This window comes from Rhinolophus sinicus, chromosome 15, assembly GCF_057876585.1.
Source record: "Rhinolophus sinicus isolate RSI-liver-muscle chromosome 15, RSI-T2T, whole genome shotgun sequence".
NCBI lineage: Eukaryota > Metazoa > Chordata > Mammalia > Chiroptera > Rhinolophidae > Rhinolophus > Rhinolophus sinicus.
Window position 1 is genome coordinate 27,559,050 of NC_142515.1, and position 24,062 is coordinate 27,583,111.

The 24,062-nt window shown below is 45.1% G+C and overlaps 1 protein-coding gene across 39 annotated transcripts in view; it reads left to right on the forward strand.

Annotated features, from left to right (window-relative positions):
* The window catches only part of SORBS1 (sorbin and SH3 domain containing 1), a 221,392-nt gene that overhangs the window by 28,394 nt on the left and 168,936 nt on the right, over positions 1-24,062 (forward strand). The gene's annotated exons all lie outside the window — the stretch shown is intronic.

Sequence of the window (24,062 nt, forward strand, 5' to 3'; positions counted from 1 at the left end):
AAATAATGAGTCTAAGTATACAGAGTGAAGCTGTTGGAAGGCTAGTGGACCAATAATCTAGAAGGATTTGTAGAGCACCGCCTCTCTACTGGCATATGCAGGAATGAAAATTTATCTTTGCAAAAGCTGTTAGAGGTAATGGAGGTCACCTTGGAGTGTATGGTTGCTTTGTGACATTTGTCACTTGGCTGTCACTGGGTGTTTGGCTTTTGCTGTTGTCTCTCCAAGAAGAGGGAGCTCACTGTTCACTGAGGCAGTTCATTTTATTTGTGAATGCTTCTAATTATTTGAATTCTTTAATATGAGCTATAATCAACCTGTCTTACAATTTTATTCTTTAGGACCCGTGTCTCACTATCTTTACACACCATGATTCATTCGTTCGTTCGTTCGTTCATTCATTCATTCATTCATTCATTCATTCATTCATTCATTCATTCAAGCAAGCAAGTTGAGCACCAGCTGTGTTTTAGGTTCAGGGGGAATAAGAGAAAACAAGACAGACAAGCTTCCTGTCTCCTGGAACTTAGAGTCTGGTGTTAGTATAGTGGAAGGGCATTGAACTAGATGTAGAAAACCTGAGTACAAGCCAAAGAAATTAAAGAAGGAAGGAAGGAAGGAAGGAAGGAATGAAGGAAGGAAGGAAGGAAGGAAGGAAGGAAATAAATAAATAAATAAATAAATGAAGGTTTTGTACCATTTGCAAACTGTGTGAACTTGGCTAAGACACTTGAGTATCTGTTTTCACTTCGTTTTACAGAGGACATTATCCCATTGGACCTTCCAAAGCAGTGAAAGTTCATTGAGGGTGATTTACCTTGTGCAATGTCAATTGCTATATATTACTGAGATTGGTACTAACTCTTGCTTTTGGAGCAGTAGTTCTCAAAGTGTGCATCCCAGGCCAGCAGCATCACCTGGGAACTTGCTAGAAATGCAAATTCCCGAGCACCACCCAAGACCTGCTGATTCTGGAGCTCAGGGGGTGGGACCTGCAAATTGGTTTCCAAGGGCTCCAGGTGAGATGCCTTCCTTAGTTGGAGAATTACTTCTGCAAACTAGAGCAATAGTCCTCAGCCTTGGCTGCACATTGGGGTCACCTGAGAAGGGGTGCTTTTAAACCTGTGCCTGCTGTGCCCTTACAAGTCAGATCAGAATCTGAGGGTAGAGCTTGCACAGAAACCTCCCAGGTGATTTTCCCGTGCAGCCAGGGCTGGCGGGGCCCAGACTTGTGATGGTGAGGAGCTCAGATGGTAGCGTTACCAGTTTGGTTTGAGTCCCAGCTCTGCCCCTTATCAGTTCTGTGGATTTTGGCAAGAGGACTCTGGCCTCAGTTTCCTTATCTGCATAATGAGGATAAAAATTCCTATCCCTCAGGGGTGTCATAACAGTCAAGTGGGACGCTGTATATAAGTCTCCGAGGACGTGTCCGGCAGGTGGTAAGTGAAGGCAGACTGAACGTACTGTGGTAGCCGTGGGGACTTGAAGCTGGTGCTACTCATCTCTCCTCCCAGCCCTGTTTATCCCCCACACCAGGCTCTTCCTGCCCCGTCTTTTGGGAAACTCCATGACTGTCTTTAAAAGGCAGTGTCCTATTTGACAATATCCATCAAAATTAGAAATGCACCTGCTTTTTATCCTTGTAATTCCAATTCTTGGAATTTGTCCTACAGCTATACCTGCATAGGTGAGAAGTGATGTATGTTTATTCCTTACAACATTGTTTGTGGTAGCAAAAGACTGGAATAACCTAAATGTTCACCAATATAGCGTCTTCATGCAATTGACTCCTGTGCAGCCACAAAATACAATGAGGCTGTTCTTCAAGTACTGGTGTGGGGGTCTGTAGGATCTACTTTTTTAAGTGAAAAGCATATGGAAAAGAGTGTGGAAGTACATATATGGTGTGCCATCATTTGTGCAAAAACAGTAGAGGACAATATATGTTGATTTGCCTGTATATACATACGGTACCTACGGAAGGTACAAAAGCAATGGGTAATGTTTGCCTCCGAGGAAACGGTGGAATAGGGATTTTGCACAATAAACCACTGGGCGCCTTTTAAATCATGTGATTGTAACCTATTAAAGAAATTTATTTTTAAAAGTGTGGTGAAAACCTCCACTTCTTGAGCTGAAACCTTTACTTGTGGCCTGACCATGGTACGGTACAGCGGGGGTAATACGGTTTTTCTGTGACTTGGACACTGTCCTCCTTTTGATGCCATTTAAGATTGCATTACTCTTGGCACCGTGGGCTCTGATGAACCCTTGGTCAGTGACAGCACCCAGCTCTGTTTCACTTGAATGGTTGCCAGGGCAGGTCTCACGGACTCGAGGAAGTTTAGAACTGCCCCCAGCCTGTACTTGTATAACCGGCTTTGTGTTTGGCCCAGAATGCTAGGCTGTCGGATCGTTTGAATCTTGATTCTGTCACCTATAGCATTAGCTCCTCTTCCCAGCTTGGTGCCGGCTCGGGGTTCGATGAGCCTGTTTCCTGTGTCTACCTTTAGTCAAGTCATTGTTAAGGCATTGGACAGGGTGTGGCTGAGAATTGAACACTGTCGTGCTGTCAGTAACGTTTCTCTACCTTGTCATCAAGCCATTAAAGACAGTGTATGCATTCACTCTGCAGATGTTTAATGTGTGCCTGTCATGTGCCAGGCGCTGTGCTAATGCTGAGGGTACATAGAGGAATAAGACAGGAGTAAGGCTTTCCTGCCTGGAAGAGATAGTCATCTGGTGTAGAGCTGTGAGAACTTTTTCTCTAGAGGGCCAGATAGTAAATATTTTCAGCTTTGTGGGCCATTCGTCTCTGTTGTAAATACTCAACTCTGTCCTGCCGGGTGGCGCCAACATAGCCATAGACAGCATGTAAACGAATGGCATGGCTATTCCAGTAAAACATTACAGAAACAAGTTGGGGGCTGGGTTTGGCCTGTGAGCCATAGTGAGCTGACCCCGGGTCTAGCAGGAAGACGGACTAGTAGCTCCGTCAGGTTTAGTAAGTGCTGCAAGAGGGGTATGTACAAAGCACAGTGATGACCCAAAGGAGGGCGTGATGTACATTCTGTGTGGTACTTCAACTGGCTACATAGTCATTCACTAGGACAAACTGACTCTATGTCACTAACTTATTTGCAAATGAATCACAGGAGATTTTTCTAGATGCTTTGCTGAACTCAAGATGCATTTTATCTCTTGCATCTCACCTCGGCTACCAACTTGGTGATCACAGCAAGAAACAACTGGGTGCTTTTTGGCATGCCTTGGTCATCATGTACCCACGTTGCCTTTTTCCAGTGTTCACATTTTTTACTAAATGTCCCCCAAACCATTTGTTCTATAACTTTGCCAGGAGTCCTTATTGATTTGTAGTTATCAGGGCTTATTTATTTGTAGGTGTCAGGATCGCCCACTTTCCTTCTTTAAAATTGGGACATGACTCCTGCCATCAGGCCCCTTCCTCTTTTGTGTGACTTTGAAGTTGATCAGTCTTAGTTCTAAGAAACTTTTATAGTCAGTTAAATATGCATGAAAGAAATTATATGTTGTCTAAAGTAAATTTGGAGCCACATCAAAAAAATAGAAAGAATGCTAAAACCAATCAGTCATGGCGTGCCACTCCACCTCGGCCCCTGTCAACATTCTGGTGTTGTTTCTGCCAACTATGTGAGAAAGAATCAAAGTTTACACTCAGACTGCTTTGGGGGGATGGCTTATCGGGAAGCCTGATGCTTAAGCTATTGGTAAAGTTTTAGAGGCGCATGATTCAGGTGTGTTCCGAGGACAGTGGAATCATAGAGGAGAAAGGGGTCAGTTTCCCCTGGGCAAAGGGATGGGTAGGAAAGGCTCCACAGAACAGGTGACTCTTGATAATCAAGCAGAAGTAGTAGGAGTTGGAGGAACAGGAAACAGTTGTAAATGCTGTGTTTCCCCGAAAATAAAACCTAGCCGGACAGTCAGCTCTAATGCGTCTTTTGGAGCAAAAAGTAATATAAGCCCCGGTCTTATTTTACTATAAGATCGGGTCTTATGTAATATAAGACCGGGTCTTATATTAATTTTTGCTCCAAAAGACGCATTAGAACTAATTATCTGGCTATGTCTTATTTCCGGGGAAACATGGTAAGCTACAGTCAAAATCCTGTGCTACATATGTGTGAGAAACACTTCAAGGAAATGCCCCCAAATAATGCCACAGTAGGAATGTTGGTGAATGTGGTTTACCAAGTGGGGCTATATGGACTCGTATTAGTATTTTTCTTCACACCACACATCTCCGCCCCAGTGTTCAGCGATTCAGGGTTGCAGAGCTTGGCTGCAGGCATGCTGCAGAGCCAGGAGCTCGGAGCCAGGTCCGCGGTGCTCATGCACCCCTGCCCCTTCCATCAGTGGTAACTGAGGAGGAAATAGAGAAGCTAATAATGTTCTGATAGCCCAGATCCCTGGGAGTGGTGTAGTGTTGTCTTTGAAATCTGCAATTTCTAGACAAATCTTGGATGTAACTTGAATAAAACAGTGCAGATTGCTTCTTTGCAACCCAGCCTGATCAGGTCAGACCTTGCTTCTCTGTGCTGAAGTCTTTTACACAGCAAGAGTTACTTTCAAAATGTTCAAGTGCGAAAGCTTGAGATAATGGTTTGGGAGGCAAATGACATTGGTGTACAGAGAAAATATTCACATGCAGATTTCCCCTTTCCCCCTTTCCTCACTTAAACCATGAGAAACAAACAGGTATTTACTGCCACCATCCCCCATGACATTTCTGGCACATAGGTTTCTCACCCCCAGCATTCATTCCTACCACCATATCCATACAAAGAGGGGAAAAGCACCGGGACTGGGGAGAGTTTTGCTGCATGTGTTCTAGACATTGAGTCTTGTCTGACTCTTCTCCACAACCAGGGAAACAAGAGTTGTTGGACTGTCCTGAGTCCAGATTTTGGCTTTGCTGTGTAACTGCAGGCAATGTCTTTGAACTCAGCTTTCCCTCTCCATTAAATGGAGGTGATAAAATTGAGCTCACAGTTGTTGTAAGGGTTGAACCAGGTAAGGTACATAAGCAGTGACCTCATGCCTGACCCATGAACTCCGTACATCGTCGTGGTGGTAGTTCATTATTATTACTTAATTGCTAGCATCAGCTCTGTCAGTTGGCTCATGTGTTTCCTATATGTGGACATGCAGGAAAAACTGCCCTTGCATTCCTTATCAGCCCTTTGTACCCATGATTCTGAGTACTGACGTGAAGTTGGCAGGCTGTGGGGCGCTGGTGGGAGTTGTGGTCCAACAACATAAAATAATGTTTGGCAAAACTTCACTTCAGAGATTGTTTTTCATCAAAGACTTTCTACAAGATTCCTGAGGGGCAGACTTCATGAAATGTCAGGTGCTGTGTGCGATTACATTACATTGATGAAGGCTGTGTTAAACTGGGAAACATGCATAAGTTAAGTAAGGGCTCAAGAAATATGTGTTGGTTAACTAGAAAAAAGGGGAATACTTAGCAACAGGGAAGAAGAGAAGAGAGAGAAGGGGAGGCCCCTCTGAGCTGGGTCTTGGGACCATGTAAAAGCTTCCTCACCCTTCCTGTTTCTAACCAACAACCACACTGGGACCTGGCTCTGAGGGCTTGGAAAACTTGTCTTCTTGAAGTTAGTGATGTGACTTCATACTTTTTTGGGGGACAGCCCAAGTTTTCACTTTTCTACCATTCTGAGGTCCCACTGAATTCCAGTCTTATTGGTGGCCAGAAACAAGATAAAATTAGGGGAGGAAGTTCTGTCCTCAATCAGGAGGGCCCGAAGGGTAAAAAGACTGGCTCAGCAGCCACCAGGGAAAGGATGATGAAAGAATTAACCAGTTTACATTTGCCTGCCTCTTAAGATGAAAAAGTCATCTCTAAATTATGGCTGACATTTTCCTCAGTTACGTGGAGGCCTGAGCTCTCTCTGTGCTGTTCTCTTCTGCCCACTGTTAAGTATCAGCTGTATCTGAAGGGGTGGTGTGACCTTCAGTCCTCTTTCTCTGTTTCTAACCTGTCACGGCTGTTTGGGAACTGGGAAGACAAGGGGTCAGGCAAAAGGGGGACCTGAGCTCTGAGGTCTGGCACACAGTAGGTGCTTAATAAACATTCTTCTGTGTTGTCATCCAGTGCAGGAGCCATCTGTGGCAATTACATCAAATTTAGGGCATTGGTAGAACTGGAACCATCCTTTGTGTTTGTCTTTTTAATATCTAAACAGTAGCGTGGGTGGTATTTAGAGTATTCAGGTAGTACATATAAACCACTGTAAATACATATTTTTGTAGAAATGTCCATTTTTACCACATTTTACAGAGTGAAATTCTACTGGTCTCAGTTTAGCTGCCTACTACTCTTTCCCCTAATTTGTAGAACCATGGTTTTACATCTATTAGATTAGTCTCAGTCTCACTGCAGTCTCTTAGGCCTCCCAGTATTTATTGCAAAATCCCTATAGTTTTTCATGCCCTTTCAGTATGCAAGCATAACGCTGCCTTCATTTTTAAAAAACTTAAAATTTTTATTTTATAAATGTGTATTTTACCATTCAATTTGAAAGGTTTTGTATATTTAGGCATTTAGGCCTAAGTATATGTAGGCATTTAGGAGCTTATTTTAGAAGTTAGAAATGTCTTTAAACTCTGTGACTGGTATCTTACTTGGTGGTGGGTCCACGTCACTTGCCTTGTTTTGCAGGAGATTGGGTGCTGACGTAGTACAGTCAGTTTGTTAGTGTTATTGTGTCTTTGATGTTGAGGGTAGACTCGCAGACTTCCCTCTTGAACAGACTTGGTAAGCAGGGCTTGCGGAGCAAGACGAAGACTACTGAGGCAGCGGCAGGTGGGGCAACTTGGCGTTGAGCGTTCTCCTTTACACCATTCTCCTCTCTTTGTTTTTCCTTCTCGCTCCGTTTCCCGTGTTTCTCCCTCCGTTCCAGCCCTTATATGTTGTTAGACTTATTGCATCTACGCTGTGGTAAAGAGGGGATGTTTCTTCCTCCACTTTCCCTTCTGCTCTTCCTCATAGTTCAGGCTTTTTTTAATGAACATTTTCCAAAATGGCTTTGGTCATTTCCCCCATACCTTGCCAGACACGTAAATGTCAGTATGGGTTTTGCAAAGAGTCTGAAAAGTCAGCAGCCTTCCCCAAAATGGATGTCAAGTCTTTGTGACTCCTGTTTGGGTGCTGAGGTGACTGTGCTCACGCTTGCAGGGACTGGCAGGAGGCGGTAACTTGCACAGGGGTTGGTGGCAGCACAGGCTCGAGAGCTGCTGAAGCCTGGCCAGCACCTGGCCCTTGGCTCCTGTGTGCCCATTGCAGACTAGCGTTTTGGCTTCTGAAGCATCGTTTGTATTGACCATTTAGTCTGTGCTGTTCCATTGCCTTTTCATCATAGGAATTGCACAGCTTGAACATTTTTGACCTTGTAAGGCTTTGTAGAAGAGGCTGTAAATTCCAGATCACTCTGTACAGCGTTGTGGAGGCCAATGCTAGGGAGAGACCGTTAACGGACGACCCTGACCTCCGAAGGCTGTTCCTGCAGTTGGTCTTGGGTATATGTTGAACACATCCTAGAGGGAGCTGGTGCTACATAGAAGAGTGCTGGCGGGCATGAGCCCAAGGGAAACTTGGGGATAGACACCTGCTTTTTCACAGCGTATGGTATTTTTTCAATTTCCTGCTGCAGGAAGGGAGGTTCAGGTTTAATTAAATGTATGGTAAACAGCCTCTTTCCCTTGTTGCTTATCCTTGGTTCATTCCAAGCCCATTTCCGGGGGGCCTAGTAGGAAAGTCAGTGGCCTCTGTCGTTTTTCCCTTTCTTACCGGAAAGCTTGGGGTCTCCGGCTGACCTCCACTTTGGATGAGGGAGAGCTGAGCAGCTGCACAGCGGGGTCTGGGTAAGGGCCAAGCAGGTGTGATTTCGTGATAGGTTTTGACTGGCAGGCGTTTTTATGTGCTCAACAGCACTGGGTCTTCTCTCAATGGTCATCTGGTCCATCTTGCACATTACTGGGGAGGAAGTACATGACTTATCCTGGATCATATAGCAGTGGAAGAACCTGGACTAGAATCCTCTCTCCTTTCTGCAGTGTGTTTTACACCCTGCATTGGCTCATCGAGGCCTGTACATCCTTCACTGTCTGGAGAAACTTATACCCATTATGGAGAGAGGTACTTGAATATGGCTAAGAGCATGTGCAGTCTAATTTGGGTTCCAGGGCTGGCTCTGCTTATTAACTATGTGATCTTGAGTGTGTTCCTAATCTCCGGAGTCTCTTTTTCTCTATTTGTAGAATGGGAACCATACCCACCTCATCGGGTTTTGAGGACCTCCCCGGACTGTTCCCTGGTACATATAGACACTCGGTAAACTGCACCTAGCAGCAGCATTTTCCATGCCTTGCTTCAGAGTTCAAGCTGGGTCTTCCCTCCTCTTTAACTGATACTGAGGTGGGGGAAACTACAACACATTCCAAACCTGCCTGGACTCCTGTAGCATCTTCACTTTATTCTGTACCTGCCCTGGGGGAAGTGTGCCCATTGGAAGAGGGTGCCTGTGGGTTTAATAACTTGTGGGTTTAATAATCATCTATTGGCTGAGTGACGTGGCCGAGGCCAATTGATTTTATTGGGACAGAACGTGTTGTATGTTTGTCTAGGCAACCCTGAGTCACAGACCTCTGGCTTATGAGTTATCTGCACAAGTGCACAGCCAGCTGCACACAACCTCCTCTTCCCATTAGCCATCCCTGCCCAGCTGCTCTGGTATGACTCATTCCCCAAATATTTGAGTGCCTACTGTGTTCCAGGGGCAGGACAAAGTATCAGGGAAAGATACTGGTGAGCAGGAGCAGACCTGGGCCTCGACTCCGTGGATCTTATGGGGTTGTGGAGAAGACAGACTTTAAGCAAATAGGGGTAAAATTATCATCATCGTAAGGCTATGAAGAGGAAGTACTAGGGCCACTGGAGCGCACACTTGAGATTTGACCCAGGCTGGGAGGACAAGGAAAGCTCCCAAAGAAGTGATAGTGGAGCTGAGAGCTGAAGGAAGGCCAAAGGGGAGGGGAAGGGGGACCTGACATGTGCCACCCCCTGAGCCTGCCACCCTCCCGCCTTTTCCTTGGTCTTTTAGGAGGTAGTTAATCTTCCTGTAATTTCAAATGTTTGCTTTTTTTTTTTCCCAATTGCATAGTTTTCAGGGCAAAAATAGAGTGTAACTGCTACTTTAGGAGTTCAACGACGTAAACTGCAACCATTTGTTGTATGTGTATTGTGTGGCAGGCACTGTACATATGTTATTTAATCCTCTCAATGACCCTGCAAGGTGAGTATTGTGATTTCCAGGTGAAGAAACCGAGGCTCAAAAAGGCCAATGACTTGGGCTTTGTCTTATGTCAATTAATGATGGGAAAGCTGGTATTTGGACCTCTTGGCTTATGGTCAAACCTACCTGTGCCCTTCTGCCTCTCCCCTTTGCAGACGGACTTGAGGTGGCTTGATCTGGGGATCCAACCACCATCTCCATGTTGTGTCCATGGGAAAATGCAATCTGAGTTCCAACCCTCCAACTTATGAATGAACTTTTGGCACATGGCCCATTTATCAGTTGAGGATTGTTGTCTGGGTCAGGTCAGCATTGAGACTAAGTGGATCTGTCTTGCGGTGGTTTTAAAATTGCTTTTTCAGTTCAAATACAGAATTAATGGAGGACGGTCTTAGAAATAGAGGTGAGGAGGGGCAGATAAAAAGGAGGAATGTCAATTTCATTCCTGCTGCCAGCAGTGTCCCTGAGGGCCATGGGGAGAAGAAACTGGTGTGGGCTGGTAACTTTTAATTAGTCTCAGGACTCTCCTTTGGCTTGTCAATTAGTGGGCTCTGGGTGGGGGTTATGTGTGTCAGTCACTTCATCTGTCTAAGTCTCAATCTCTGTACCGATAAAATGGGATAATAATGCTGCTTTATCTATTTCAGCATTGCTGTGAGATTCAAGTGAATTATAGGACCTTAGGATTAGAAGAGGGTATCCCTAAGATAATATGTTCTAAGTGTTTTATAGGCCTATGTAAATAGATGCCACTTTTGTTGATTTATCATTATGGTGCATATTATTATTAATAGCATAACACACTGGTTCTCAAACTTTAGCTCCATTGAAATCACCTCAAGGCTTGGTAAGCTGCAGATTGCTGGGCCCCTCCTCCAGAATTTGATTCAGTAGCTTTAGAGCGGGGCCAGAGAATTTGTATTTCTCACAAGTTCCCGCATGCGGTGCTGGTGACCATAATCTGAGAACTACTGGTACATACTGCTCAGGTCTGGAGCCGTTTGGCCCTGCCGCTGGCCCAGAGAGGGAGAGGTGAAACCTACTGACTCTTGGGGGAGTGTAGATGTCAGTTCAGGGCCATGTTGTAGCCAGACAGAGCTGAGTGGGCATTCGCGACTCTGGGTTAGTGGCTGTGATATCCCAAGTGGGGTGGAAGCAGCTTCACTGTTTCCTTGGATCTCTTAGGACTTGGGATGGCCTCTGGAAGTCACCATTTCTCAGGGCTGTGGTGTGTGGGAAGAAGGTACCACTTGCAGTATGCTTTGGGCCAAAATTGGACAGTCCCATTCACAGTGGTGAACTCTCTGCCATTCTTGACTGGCCCAGATCCACCCAAACTCAAGCCCTCTTTGGCTCCTGGAAAGAAATCACCTTTCTTATGATCTTCCAAGGCTGCAGTGGAGGGAGACTCTCTGTGGGGCTGGGTGGCTCATCATCATATTCTCTCTTACCCTAAGAGATTCCCCACTAATTGTCCCAGGCACTCTCCTCCCTGTCTCCACCACATGTGTGGTTCCTCCTTAAATCTCTTACTAATTGAGACACCAACCTTTCCTTCAGTTACTCCCATTTCAGAAGACGGCAGGCTGGAGCAGATGAGCAACAATTTTCTCTTTGGGATCATATTAAATGGCTTGTTAAAAATACAGATTTCCTGGCCATACCCTCAAAGATTTTTGATTTCTCGGGTCTGGAGAGATTCCATGAATTCTGTTGCAGTGATCTGAGAACCAGACTTAGGGAGAAAACCAGAGAATTTGACTTGCTCTTCAGTCTGTCATCATGTGGTAGGCACCACTTTTACTCCCAACACCCAGGAAGATATGTGTCTTCCTGAAAGTCTACTGCCTTTGAGTCTATAATCTGTACCTGAGAAACATAAAGCCATGGGTCTGGGAGAGGAGGGGATTTGCCTAATAGTTGCTTTCTTGGTCATCTAACAGATGACCTGGCCATTGATTTCTCTGAGAAGAAAGGCTCAAGGTTTCCATTATGGTCTCTAAAGAGGTCTTTTACCTGGAGTGTCTTCCATCATATTCTACTTACAAACTCTGCTCGTGCCCGAAGGCCCAGTGCAGTCTGGGTGACTTTGTAGCCCACAATTGATCCATTCTCACAACTTTTTGTGACTGATGATGGTTTTTTCACTTCTTTTGCTTTATATGGCTGTCTGATTAGCTTTCACTGGGCTGATTTTTATCTCCGAAATTACCTTAAAGCATCATGGAAATTATGATGTCTACAGATATCTAGTCAATGGTGGGTAGGTAGGTTCACCATGATGTTCCTGGGCTGGTCACTGCTTGATCCCTGCAGAGATCTCAGAACCGTGGCAATAAGGGTTTAGGACTGGCTTGGTCTCAACAGTGTATCTTAAACAGAAAGTCATTTTTAGCACAAGCCCTTGAGGATTACCATCATCAAATGGTACTTCCAAGGAGGAGCCCCAGGCAAATCTAGGCCCTATCTGAAGCTGGCGGTTTTAACCAAAAATAGACCAGCATCAAGAAGGGAGCTGGTCAGACAACTGTCCCACTGCATCGGTGGTTGGCAGAGACTGCTGGCTACGACAGAGTTAGCTGGGCATCAGCCATGGCAGCGATTACTCATAAGGCTAGTTGAATGTGAGTATGAGTTTGTGTGTGAAAAAGAGAGAGAGAAAAGGTCCTCACTTCAAACAGTATTCTTCCTGAGTCTTCCAAGGATATATTTGTGCCTTTAAATGTCTCTTTTTTCTACATAATAGTCAATGTTCGAGATTGTGGGGGAAAAAAAATCAGGAAACAACCCAAGAAACCAGTTTTCAAAAGGGCCTGGGCAAACTCTCAGCATTTTGTAAATGGCTCTTTCTAGCCTGGATCCTTTCTGTGGTGGCATGCCAGATCCCTCCAGCAAGATTGCTGGTTGTTTTGCCCATTCTTTGCTCTCAGTCTAAAGTATCTTCTTAGTTCATTCTAGTCCTTTTTAATTTTCGTGGCTTATTGCATTTGTGTTACTAAATTTAAAGTGAGACCATGGAATCAGTTCAGTACAACCACAGACCCAAAGATGGTTAGAGCTGCAAGAGTCCCTCCTAGGTGATCCTCACTGGCCCACGGGGGTCTTGCAGCTGCTTGGTGACCGGGTCCTAAGCCCGTGTCCCCGATCTGAATTTTTTTTAAAACTTTTATTTATTTTAAGTGTGTTTTTTCAGGATCCATCAGCTCCAAGTCAAGTACTTGTTTCAATCTAGTTGTGGAGGGCGCAGCTCACACTGGCCCATGTGGGGATCAAACTCGCAACCCTGGTGTTATATGAGCATGGCGCTCTAACCAACTGAGCTAACCGGCTCCGCCCACCACACCCCCCCTTTGAATTTAATACTCTCCTTCCTGTCCCGCACTGCCATTGCAGAAATCCTGGTTTCCTTCTGCTCCTCTACTTGGCCAAACTGAGGTGTGGCCAGTGGAGAGAAAAGGGTTTCCAGGGCCGAGTTGGATGGAACCATTTAAGTTCAAGGAGACTGATGAGGAAAGGGGTGTTGTTCAAACTGCATTTTAAAATGGGTTGGTAATAACATTGGCTGTGAAAATATTATCAAAAATCTGCAAAATCAACACTCTTTCTTCCTGGTAAACATGAAAGCTCGGCAGCTGCACCTCCCTCACATGTGTTTGGCCAACTGCTGTTAGGACATTGTGCCTCCCTCAGCGGCGTATGGGAGCTGATAGAAGCCAGGATGGGCATTCCAGCTCTTTGCTGGGTGGAACAGGGTGTAGCCGTGCTCTTCAAAGCTGGACTGGTTCAGGTTGTTGAACATAAACTGGAGCACCTACCCGCCCCTCTGGGGGTGCCGTGGACCCTTTGAGAGGGCTCCATGTCTCTGGTCAGGTTTTGCAGAGTCAATACCCAGTGTAGGCAGAACTGATCTTACTTAGTCGAAGGTGGTTTGTGGGTGATTTCTTTTCTGTCTGAATCCTCACCCTCTTAGTCACCCCATAACCTCTGTTATACAAGGGAATTTTGTTTATTTCAGAGAATCAGCCCACACACAGGTTTGAAGCAAATCCAAAAGGAACATTTGCCACTGTATAAAAACTTGACTCATCCTGCTGCTCTTTGATGAGAACTGGTCCATCTATCCCTTCTGTTCGCCCCGCCACATCCCCTCCCCCGGTTCCCTACATCATTTGTAGAAAATCTACTTTTTAGGAACTTACTGGTTTATTTCTCAGAACTGGGGCTATTGCCTGATGTTCTTGAGGAAATACTTGGGGAAAGCAGAACTGCCTCATTTGCTCTCCCGTTTCTTTTTCTTTCTTCCTTTCCAGCTCCTTCCCGCCCTCCCTCCCTTTTTCTTTTTCTTTTTTCAATTTTCATGAATCTTCACAAGGAGATGGCTTGGGAACAGTTACCAAGAATGCAACAGTGATTAAGAACCAGTATGAGTTCCTATATTACAAGCCTGTCAATGGATCCATCATATTCCTTTTTTGACATGGAGTTGGGAATGTGCAGTAGATACAGTACCATGCGTGCTGACCTTAGGCATCTAACTAACGGGGAGAATTCTGTAAGGAGCCTGTGGCTAAAATGGAAATGAGGGCTGGCTGGTAAGGCTGCAGGTGGATTTACTACTGGCTGGTTTACGAGATCGGGTTAGCATTCTCTACGTGGGAGGCCTAGGATTGTGCCTGGTCAATATATTTTATCAGACACTTGGAGCTGTAGAAGGCAGCTGTGTGAAGTGTGCATGTCTCAGGGCTGGGAGAGAGAGCTTATACTTCAAAGAGTTATCAGGACCCAGAAATTCTTCTAAGATATGCATGTATCTGGGTTACAAAAAAGTCTTATGGGCTGGCCTGGTGGCTCAGGAGGTTGGAGCGCCGTGCTCCTAATGCCAAGGTCGCCAGTTTAATTCCCACATGGGCCAGTGAGCTGCGCCCTCCACAGCTACGATTGTGAACAACAGCTCTTCCTGGAGCTGGGCTGCCGTGAGCAGCCAGAGGTTGGTGTGAGCTGCTATGTGGGCTGCTGTGTGCTGCCATGGGCTGCTGAGTGTTGCCGTGAGCAGCCGGTGGCCAGAGTGAGTGGCCGGCAGCCATTGCGAGCGGCCGGCAGCCAGCGAGAGCTGCCCTGAGCTGCTGTGAATGGCCTACCGACACCTGGTGACCGACTGCCTCAGCCGGGGAACCTGAGAGGGGCTGGGGGCAGGCGGAAGAAGGGGGGGGGGGATCTTGTATGTGTAGGATGGGAGTGACCCAATTTTAAAAGAAGCTCTTGTGGAAAAAGATTCAGACATGTTGAATGATTAGAAAAAGAGGCAGGTCCTTCTTAGAGGAATGGAGGAATAGATGGTCCTTTAGCGGGATGCCCTGATTGATAGTTTTAGGTCTGCCGCCTGGATCTAATGACTTCCCAACATGGGGTGATGTGGGGGTTCGGTGCCCCAGGAGCAGATTAAGTTGGCTTTGACATTAATCTCCCTCCTTGGCCTCTGCTCTGGGAAATCACCTCCTTGTCCACCCAAGGCCTTGTCCACACAAGCATTCTTCCACGTCTACACCGGCTTTTCTAAGCAGGGTCAGTGCCTTTTTTTTTTTTTCTCCCCTTCTTCCACCTCCCCCTGCCATTCTGGTTTAAGTCGTTGTTTCTCAGTCTAGTTGTGTAGAACACCACTCCCTGGCCCATGCTGGTATTATGAGCCTTGCACTCCCCCTGGCTGAGGCAGCCCAGCTCCAGGGAGAGCAGTTGTTCACAATCTTAACTGTAGAGGGTGTAGTTCACTGGCCCATGTGGGAATCGAACCAACGACCACAGCGTTAGGAGCCAGGCGCTCCAACCACCTAAGCCACCGAGTAGGCCCCAGCACTTTCCTTATTTCTGAGAGTTTCCTAGTTAGTTAGATCCTAGGCCCTGGGGAGCTGCAACTGCCTTTGTTTAAAAAGAAAAAAAGAAAAGAAAAGGAACATGGGCTTTAGAAAATGGATAAAAGGAATGCGTTGTATTTCTGTTTTAAACTCAAAGACAATTCCTGTTCTGCAAATGCAAAAAGTAATGAGAGTATGACTTTAGTTTCATATTGCATCTGGCTGCGGGTGGCAGGAAGAAGGTATAGCTGTAAGAGAGGAATAAAACAAAACATTGGGATGGAGTGGGGAGGAAAGCTAGTGACAAGTTGGGGCAGGGGGAGAAGAAGAGAGAAGCAAAGAGAGACTTGTATAGAAAGAAACAAACAAGGCACACACAGTCAGAAACCAACGCAATTTGAGGTGAAGCCAATTTGCAGCAAGGCTTCCACCTCGTTGCTGTAATTTTATGTCTGGGAATTCTAAGAAAAATCAGAGTACCACTGTCCAAAAAACGGTTTGTTTTTTTCTTTGTAAATGCAGCATGTAGTGAAAATATAACAAGCTGACATGCCTAACCTTATAGAATGAGATTTTGATATTTACTGTATAAGAAGCAAAGACCCAATTTAATACTTTTCAAAATATTCCTTCTCCCTCAAATTAAAACAAAAATCTAATGGCCATTGGATAAGTCCAAAGAGTTAAAAGAAAATTCTCTGTATTTTTATCGATATGATAAAATCGTTATGCACATGTATAAAAAGAAACTACCTCCAAAGCATCCAGTGGTTACCTTTGGATGGTGATTTTATAACTGTTTTTCCTTTTGCCCCTTTTTTGGTGGGGGGCTTTATTTAATTTTTTAAAAGCAATGATCAGTATTGCTTTAATTAGGAAAAGTTATTAAAATATAATATTCTGATTGAAAAATATGGAGAAACAATATTCAAATACTATCATTTACCTAAAGTGTTGTTTTTTTATATCTTAAGTTGGAAAATACATGTGTCCAAAGAATCCTAGCCCATTTTCCCGCTTTTCTTCTTGTTTCTAAAATGTCTGGTGTTTACCAAAGTTACACATGCATACAGTTTCAAGAAGCAGATAGTTCTCCAGGACCACAATCTCCTGCCCCCTTATCTCTGCCCTCTGCTCCCCAGTGGCTGCCATTTAAAAATCCTAGCTGATTCTTTTGGTGTTTACTTCCACATCTTTCTGTAACTCGCATGTTTTGCTATTTGGGGGCATTATGTGTTTACTCTGTACTGTGTAAGGTGAGGATTTAGCTCTCCTCCCCCTTCCTGTGTACCACCCCCTTTGTCTTTGGAGGAAGAAAAATCCTGTCTTGTTTCTCTAAGGTATGCGTGTCATGCCTTCTCCTAGAGGGACAAGAGTTCCTTAAATCGAGTAACATGCACATCATGTGGCCTTTTGGGATCTTGCCAATAAGACTTTTAAGTTCTGTCCAAAATTCTAAGTTACAGGTTTGAGTTGGGCCACAGGTTGTTCCTAGTTCCAGGGACCAACCAAAACCAAAGGCCCCTCAGAATGCGGACTGAAGAAGGGCAGCTCCTGGATGATGTTTTTTGGAGCAAGTAGCAACTTATTTTGTTACCCTTTGCCTTTGTCAGAAAAGCAGAGTGTAGAGGGAATGCCATTCTTGGTAATTGTGGGTCATTTCTGCTGGCTTGGTTATCTTGGGGGTCCTAGAATGTACCTGCCTTGAGTTCTTAGTTCCAGGACACTTGCAAGGACACAGCTTCTGTTTACATTTGACTGGTGATGTCCAGGGTTTGTAGGCCTGTGTCCCAATGCCCCAGAGGGATTTGCATGAAGTCCTAAAAGTGCCACCTTTTCCAGAAAAGCTGCTACAGATCAATTTTAGGGTAGGGTAGGGCTCTACTCCAAGTCTCAGGGTTTCACTTTGTTCCCAGAGCCACCCACAGACACCTCTGAATTCTTTGTCCAATTCTAGAGGCCATTCCTCTGGGCTTCTCTTTTCCTCCAGGCTCATGAGTGACTCCCACCTCCTGCCTTTTGCTTCTATTTATGGCCCTTCTGTGTTCTGAAGACTTTCACTGGAACTCACACCAGTGAGGTTACCCTCTTCCTCATCAATGGGGAACGAGGGAAGGCGACTGAGCAATGCCCTCGTGACTTCCACTACAAGAAACGGAATCTTGAAGTTGTAAGCCACATGGTTCGTACAACTCTGCTTGCATACCTCCAGCAGTGAGGAGCTCAGTCTCTCAAGGAGACTCCCTTTCTAATGTTGGGTGGCTCCTCTCATTGGAAAATTCTTTCCCGCTGAACTGACGTCCTTGTCTGGGACTTCTGTACACGACACAGACAAGGGCAGCCTTGAAGTTCCAGTTTGTCAACACTAGTCAACACAAATGACTCTTCCTTTTTCTCTAGCATAAGCGGTATTACAAATGGCTTTAAGAGGCAGCCATAAAAACTGCTGGTAAAAACTCATGTTTTCTAAGCACCAAGTGTGTTGCCAGAGAGGTTCAGTTTTGTTTTCGTTTTTCATTATGATTTTGATTTATTCAAGTCTGATAGAACGGTATCAGTGACATGAGGAATAATTACAGTATCTTTTGAAATTCTATTCTGGATCCCCACCAGGAACTGACCCAGATTCATGCCAAGAAACACATCATAGGTTTGGGGTTTTTAAAAATGTGTTTTTAAAAATGTTCGTTTGAAATGCTAGACTTTTTGATACTTAAAGAGCATTGTTTTAGTGGGTGGAGTTCTTTTTTTGATCCTCTAAGTGTAAACTTCTTAGTCCAGGGAAGGCCATAGTGACCGTCCCGGACTGTGAGTTAAGAGGCCTCAGAGATGCAAGACCTGCCCACGCATGTGTGTGTGCACTCACCTCCCTTTTGTCAGCCTGTTCTCTTGATTCTTACTGCTTTTACTAATTCTTCAGATCTGGCGTCTTAGGAAAACTGATGTGATTCTTTAAATAAAAATGATTTGCCTTAACAAAGCAAGAAACTAGCAGCACTAAATCAGCATGTTAACATTGATGGTTGGGTTATTGTGTTTCCTCTGAGACTTCCTTTGTTTTCCCAGCTTCCTATGATGAACATACATTAATTTCATATTATAGGAAAGTATTTGAAGAGAAGCATGGTTGCTTTCAAACTCACTCCTAGTCTGCCAAGGTGGTGGTAACAAGGTGAATTCAGGGGGCCAACAGATGGGAAGCTGGGGATGCTCCAGCCGGGTCTGCCGTGGACACTGGCGTCCCCGATCCTTTTACCACCAGAGATGCCTCTTTTTATTTTTATATTTATTTTTCTTCCAAGTGTCCCTTGCTTTGAAAGATTTCATCTAACCCAACATAGTGTTTATTAAGTAGTAATTCCCCCCTTGTTGATCAAAGATAAACTAACTGCCTGTTAGAGAATTATCCGGTTTACTTTATGGATTTGATGCTGTTCCAGCTGAGAGTAAAGACATGTGATGTTTCACTTGGCCCTTCTGTTAGGCACCTGTCTGTTTTCCATCTTCATTGCTACCTAAGTAGGTCTTCCCGAGCTGAGGACCTAGGTTGGAGTCCTGCAGTCAGATCTCTTGTGTTTGGGGCCCAAGACCCTGTATTCTCTCTGATACTGGTATTTCTCCCCACAAACGTGCCTTGATTTTGTTTTTAATGTAACAAGATCTAAAACCGCCAAACCAATAATACAGTGAGGCTTCATAGCTATGCTGACCTTTGTCTGCTGTATCCCTCCTCACCATCCTCATCCTCATAATGGTAATAATAATAGTTGGCATCACCAGGTAGTGACCACTTAAGGATTTACTACCAGATACTATGTTGAATGTTTACATAGATCTCATTTGATCCTCGTAACTCCTCTGTGAAGCAGGCACTGTTCACGAGTATTGATGGGGAAACTGAGGCTCAGAGATGTTGAGTTCTTTGTCTAAAGTCATGAGGCCAAAGAGCAGCAAAACAAGGATTTAAATTGCATCCCTCCTCTTACGCTTTCCATATCCTTTTTCTTTCCTCCTTTTCCTCCTTAACCAGCTCTTTCCAGACCAGGACCTCAGCTTCAGGTCTTTCTGACATCCCAGCACATCACCTTCTTGTGTACCTGGAGTTAGTTGACTCTCTTTGCTCAGTTCCTCAGCAGGAGAGGCAGGAAAGGTGGCCAGACACCTGGAATGAAGGGACTGGGCCAAGTGCCAGAAGCCCCTCCTCCTGCACCCTGACAGGCCAGGATGGAGCGGGTTTATTCCTGAGTGTGTGGGAACTGGAGTTGGGATTTGGTTCTCTCCTTTCTACTTTCCCACTTTTAGATGGGGACCTATGGGGTTCGAGAAGGCATTTTCCAGCATGGAAGTGACTAATGCCTCCAGTGTGGTTCATCAGGGTTCTTTTTCTTTACCCTCTAGGAGTAGGAGGCATAGAAAACCTCACGTCCTTTTCTTCTGGAAAGGTGAGGAAGCTAGAAGAGGTACTTTCCTTCCCACAGAATGACCTTAGTTTCATTCCAAGAGTAACATGTAGAACAGGGATTCTTAATTTTTATTGGGTCATAGACCCCATGGAGAATCTGATGAAAGCTTTGGACTCTTTCCCAGAAAAATCATAGTAATAAAACCAACATTTACATTGTAGATGTTGTGTTAAGCACTTACATGTATAACCTCTTTTAATCCTAATCGTAACACTTTGAGGTGTATGTACTATTGTTATTCTTCTTCTACAGATGGGAAAACTGAGGCGTTGAGATGTTAAATGACTTGCCTGTGGATGGATACACGTTGAGAAAGTACTGTAGGGTCTTTGCGTATAATTTCAGTTGGACCTCAAGATCTAGAGTACCTCAGTTCTAGAGTACAAGCCAGCACTTGCATTGATTAAAGGTGGAAACTTGTAACAAGAAAGCAGGTGGGTAGCAACCAACCTCCACAGCTGGTGATCAGCCTGCTTGTCAAGGTGATGGAGGAAGGAAAGGCCGCTTTTGGCTCCCCTTTGCAGAATCCTCCCCAATGCTCTTGGATCAGTTCCGTGCATCTGCGTGGGGTTTCTAAGTGTCCAAGCTTTGCAGGGATCCCACACAGTTATCTAATTGGCATTTAACGGTAGGTGGGGAGTCAGACAATCTGGGCTTCTCTCCTGGTTCTGCCCCTCTAAGCTGTGTGAGTCAGGGAGTCCTTTACTCTCTGAGCCTGTCTGCTCATCTGCAAAGTAGGGAGGATGAACTTGGGTGTTTATTAGATGAGGAAGGTCTCAGCACCGTGGGAGGAAGGCACTGCCATCAATGTGTCCGCAGTGCAGCCTATAGGCCAGTGGGCTGCTCCAAGTACAGTGCGCAGTGTTCTGTTATTAAGATTAATGGGCCCAGAAACTGGCCTGTGACCACTGGCCGTGCTTGGGCACTGCAGCTTTAGAAGGTACAGTGAGTATATACATAGAGCAACCATCAGTGATCATAATAATTAAAATTTTGGAATAGTTTGTACTCTTCCTCCTGTCTGCCTTTCTATTCCCCACCTGTTTGTCCATGTCTCCAAGAGCAGGTATCCTTTAAATCATACAGCCATGGAATGTCAGTGCTGAAAAGGAACGCTGATCATCTGTGGCCCGCCTTCTTATTTTGCAGGAATGGAATTAGGCTCAGAGAGTTGTAGAAACTTGCCCAAGGCCACACAGCTAATCCATAGCAGAGCCAGACGTTAGGTTAGCATTCCTTCAGTTGTGCCATGTGGCTGTCCCTTATCTCTCTTATCTCCCTTCTCAACCAGACACAGCTCTTCATCAGTTTTTACCTGTATGACTCTTATCCCCCTCTACTCGCTTCCTTGAAAGTAGAGTCTGGGTCATTCTCATCATAGTTTCTCGCTCTTCCTCCTCACTGCCTCAGTGCGGAGTGAATGGAGGAACACAGCCATTTGTATAAGCAGAACCATCTCAGAAGTCCTTTCTGGTGCTAGGCGCACAATTCTACACATTCAGATCATTGTAACTTCTCCAAGTGCTAGGTGAATCTCAGGTGTAGACAGACCTGGGAACTACCCCTTCCTATACACTCCTGATGGATATACCCAGCCAATGTGTTATCGGAAGCTGTTGGACGCCAAGGTGGTATAGTTTATTAATGGCTGTGCCAAGATTCTCTATCCAGCAGAGGTCTAAGTTGGATGGGAAGAGCGTGTCTTCTGAAGCTGGGCCGGGTGTTCAGAGTGGTGACATTTAGCACTACTGGGCAACAGCTCAGCACTCACTGTTCCTTGCCACGTGCCACTGAGTGTCCGTGGACTTTCTCCTCTCTGCTAAAGAGCGTTCTATTGTCTATTACTCAGCTTTCCCAGTTACCCTACCTGCTAAGGAGAATTTTTTCTCCTTAACTCAGTTCCTGGGCATTTTTCATGTAGAGTTGGGCCAATGAGTAAAGGCTGAGTAGGAGAGCCAGGAGGTTTTGTGTGTGTGTGTGTGTGTGTGTGTGTGTGTGTGTGCGCGCTGTGTTTATATCTGAAAAGGCCCAGTACTTGTAAGAGAAGAAGGAATGGTGGCTAAAGGAAAGGAGAGGGAAATTTGTTTATGACCTAGGGGTGGGGGTGGGGTGAAGAGTAGAGGAGAGTTTCTAGAATAGCTACTGTCTATGTATGGGATAGCAAGTGGTAGAGAAGGAAGAAGGACTTTAAAGAAAATTTTCTATGCATTAAGAATTTAGTTCCTGCTCCCCCCCAAAAAAGAATTTAGTTCCCTCCTTGTGGATCCTTGGTGTTCCACAAGAGATCCAATAACATTTTGAATTAATTTTTATCACATTTGGGCTGGATTGTTTGCACAGCTACAGAGTAGAGACTAGGCTACATGGAGACCCAGTTATGCTCATGTTACTGGTGTGTTCTAGCTGGGAGACAGAGGCTGAGTGTGGAGCAGAGAATGTGAGAAGCAGACTTGAGATGGTGGGTGATTTGGGGGAAATGCTCTGTGGTGGGTGGGGGGTGCCAGAGTCGTGTATAGTTTGTGTTACTACACTCTGGACAAACCCCAGATCATTTTCCTGTACTAAAAGTAAATATGTCAGAGTTCTCAGATTTAGTGCTTATTCGTGTTGTACCCTATTTCCAAAAAAATCCAAGGCAGTTTATACGAGTATACTTGGGGAAAATGTCATGATTCATTCACATTATATTTTTTCCATAGAGAGGAAATTTGCCCTAAGAAGAAGGAAAAGGTGGAGTTTCTTGGCCATATTTTACTGATAGAAATATTATTGGGGAAGGATATTTAAATTTTCTCCAAGAAATTGGTCTTTTGTACTGATTTGAGATGGAGGTAGCATAGCAAAGAGAGGGTTTTTAAACGAAGAGAAGGAGCAAGAACTGTTTGGTTTAAATAGAGAGCTTTCTTCTGCCAGCGTGCCTCCTGGGGCCCGCTTGGTCCGTGTGCTCTGTCTGTCCAGCACTCACAAATGACTTTCTCCAGTGGCCGAAGGCCCTGGAATAAACAGGCTGCTGGGACTTGCAAGTCTGTGCATGTAAGTTCTTGCCCATTTCTGGGCTCCTAGGAGAGCAGGAGAAATGATTCTTCAGAGGAGTCCAAAGGGTTGGCCTGACAGCCAGAAGTTCGGGCCAGGGGTGATACTTTTGGGTACCAGGCAAGGGTAGAAAAGGACCTGCCCTGGTTTCTCTCATAAGTTGCTGGTGGGAGTGCTAAGCACCTCAGTCTTTTTAGCCTAGTTGCTAAGCTATTGGGCACCTTGAAATAGTCCATTTTTGATCCTCGTTAACGGTTCTTGTACGAGGGCAGGATGTGTCAGCTGCCTTCTGGTGTTTGAAGTAATGTTTAGGGCAGACAGTCATTTCTTACCTAAGTGTCAAAGATGTCAGCAAAGCAGTCCTCTGCTGTGGGGAGGCTGTGATCAGTTCCTGACCTCTCTACGGGCTGTACTTGCCTGGTTTCAAGCTGGCCTGTCTGACTGCAAGTAGGGCAATCCCTTGGCAGCCCTGACAGTATTGGTCACAATTCCTCAGCCCTGTCAGTGTCCTTCCATTCCCAGACCATGGGCGTCAGAGTGCTTCAGGGCTCATGAGCCATGCGCATGCCTGGACCCACACCACGTGGACAGAGTCAGAGTCTCTGGCGTTTTGGGGCTCCCCAGGTGTTTCCTTTGTACTCTGTGGATGGAGACCCACTGTGCTATCTGTAGTCACTGTGCAGAACTGGGCATTATAGTTAGTAAATTTGATGCCAGGAAATGCTGAGTTCAAATTTTATGGTCTTAAGGAAGTCCGGGAAGGAGGAAGGGCTGGAAGTGCTCAGGTGTTGAGCACCCGCTGTGGGAAGACGCCATGCCTGGTGCTTCCCTGTGCTCTTTTCTTTCTTTACGCTCACTGTCAGTTATGCCCGTGTACAGGGTAGGAAACGGACATCAGATAACGTGTTCAAAATCGTGATCACTTGCTCAGGAGCATGCAGGGGATAGGTGGAGACCAGGCTTGACCAAGTCCTCATTTTTTCCATTTTGACTGCAATCCCCGTGTTGGAATGTTGAGTGTCTCTGGAGCATGGCTGCACAGTGCAAATATGATGTGAGCCCTGTATGCAATTTAAGATTTTCTAGTAGCCACATTAAAAGGTAAACAGAAACAAGTGAAATTAATTTTAACTACATATTTTTAAACCCAGTATATCCAAAATATTATTATTTCGATATGTAATCAAAATAAAAAAATATATATGAGATTTATTACATTCTTTTTTTTTCCACACCAAGTCTTCAAAACCCAGTGTGTATGTTATCCTTACAGCATGTCATGAGTCACCCTCCCTGAGTTTTAAGGGCTCAGTGGCCACGTGTGGCTCGTGGCTACCTTGCAGGACAGTGCAGCTTTCTAG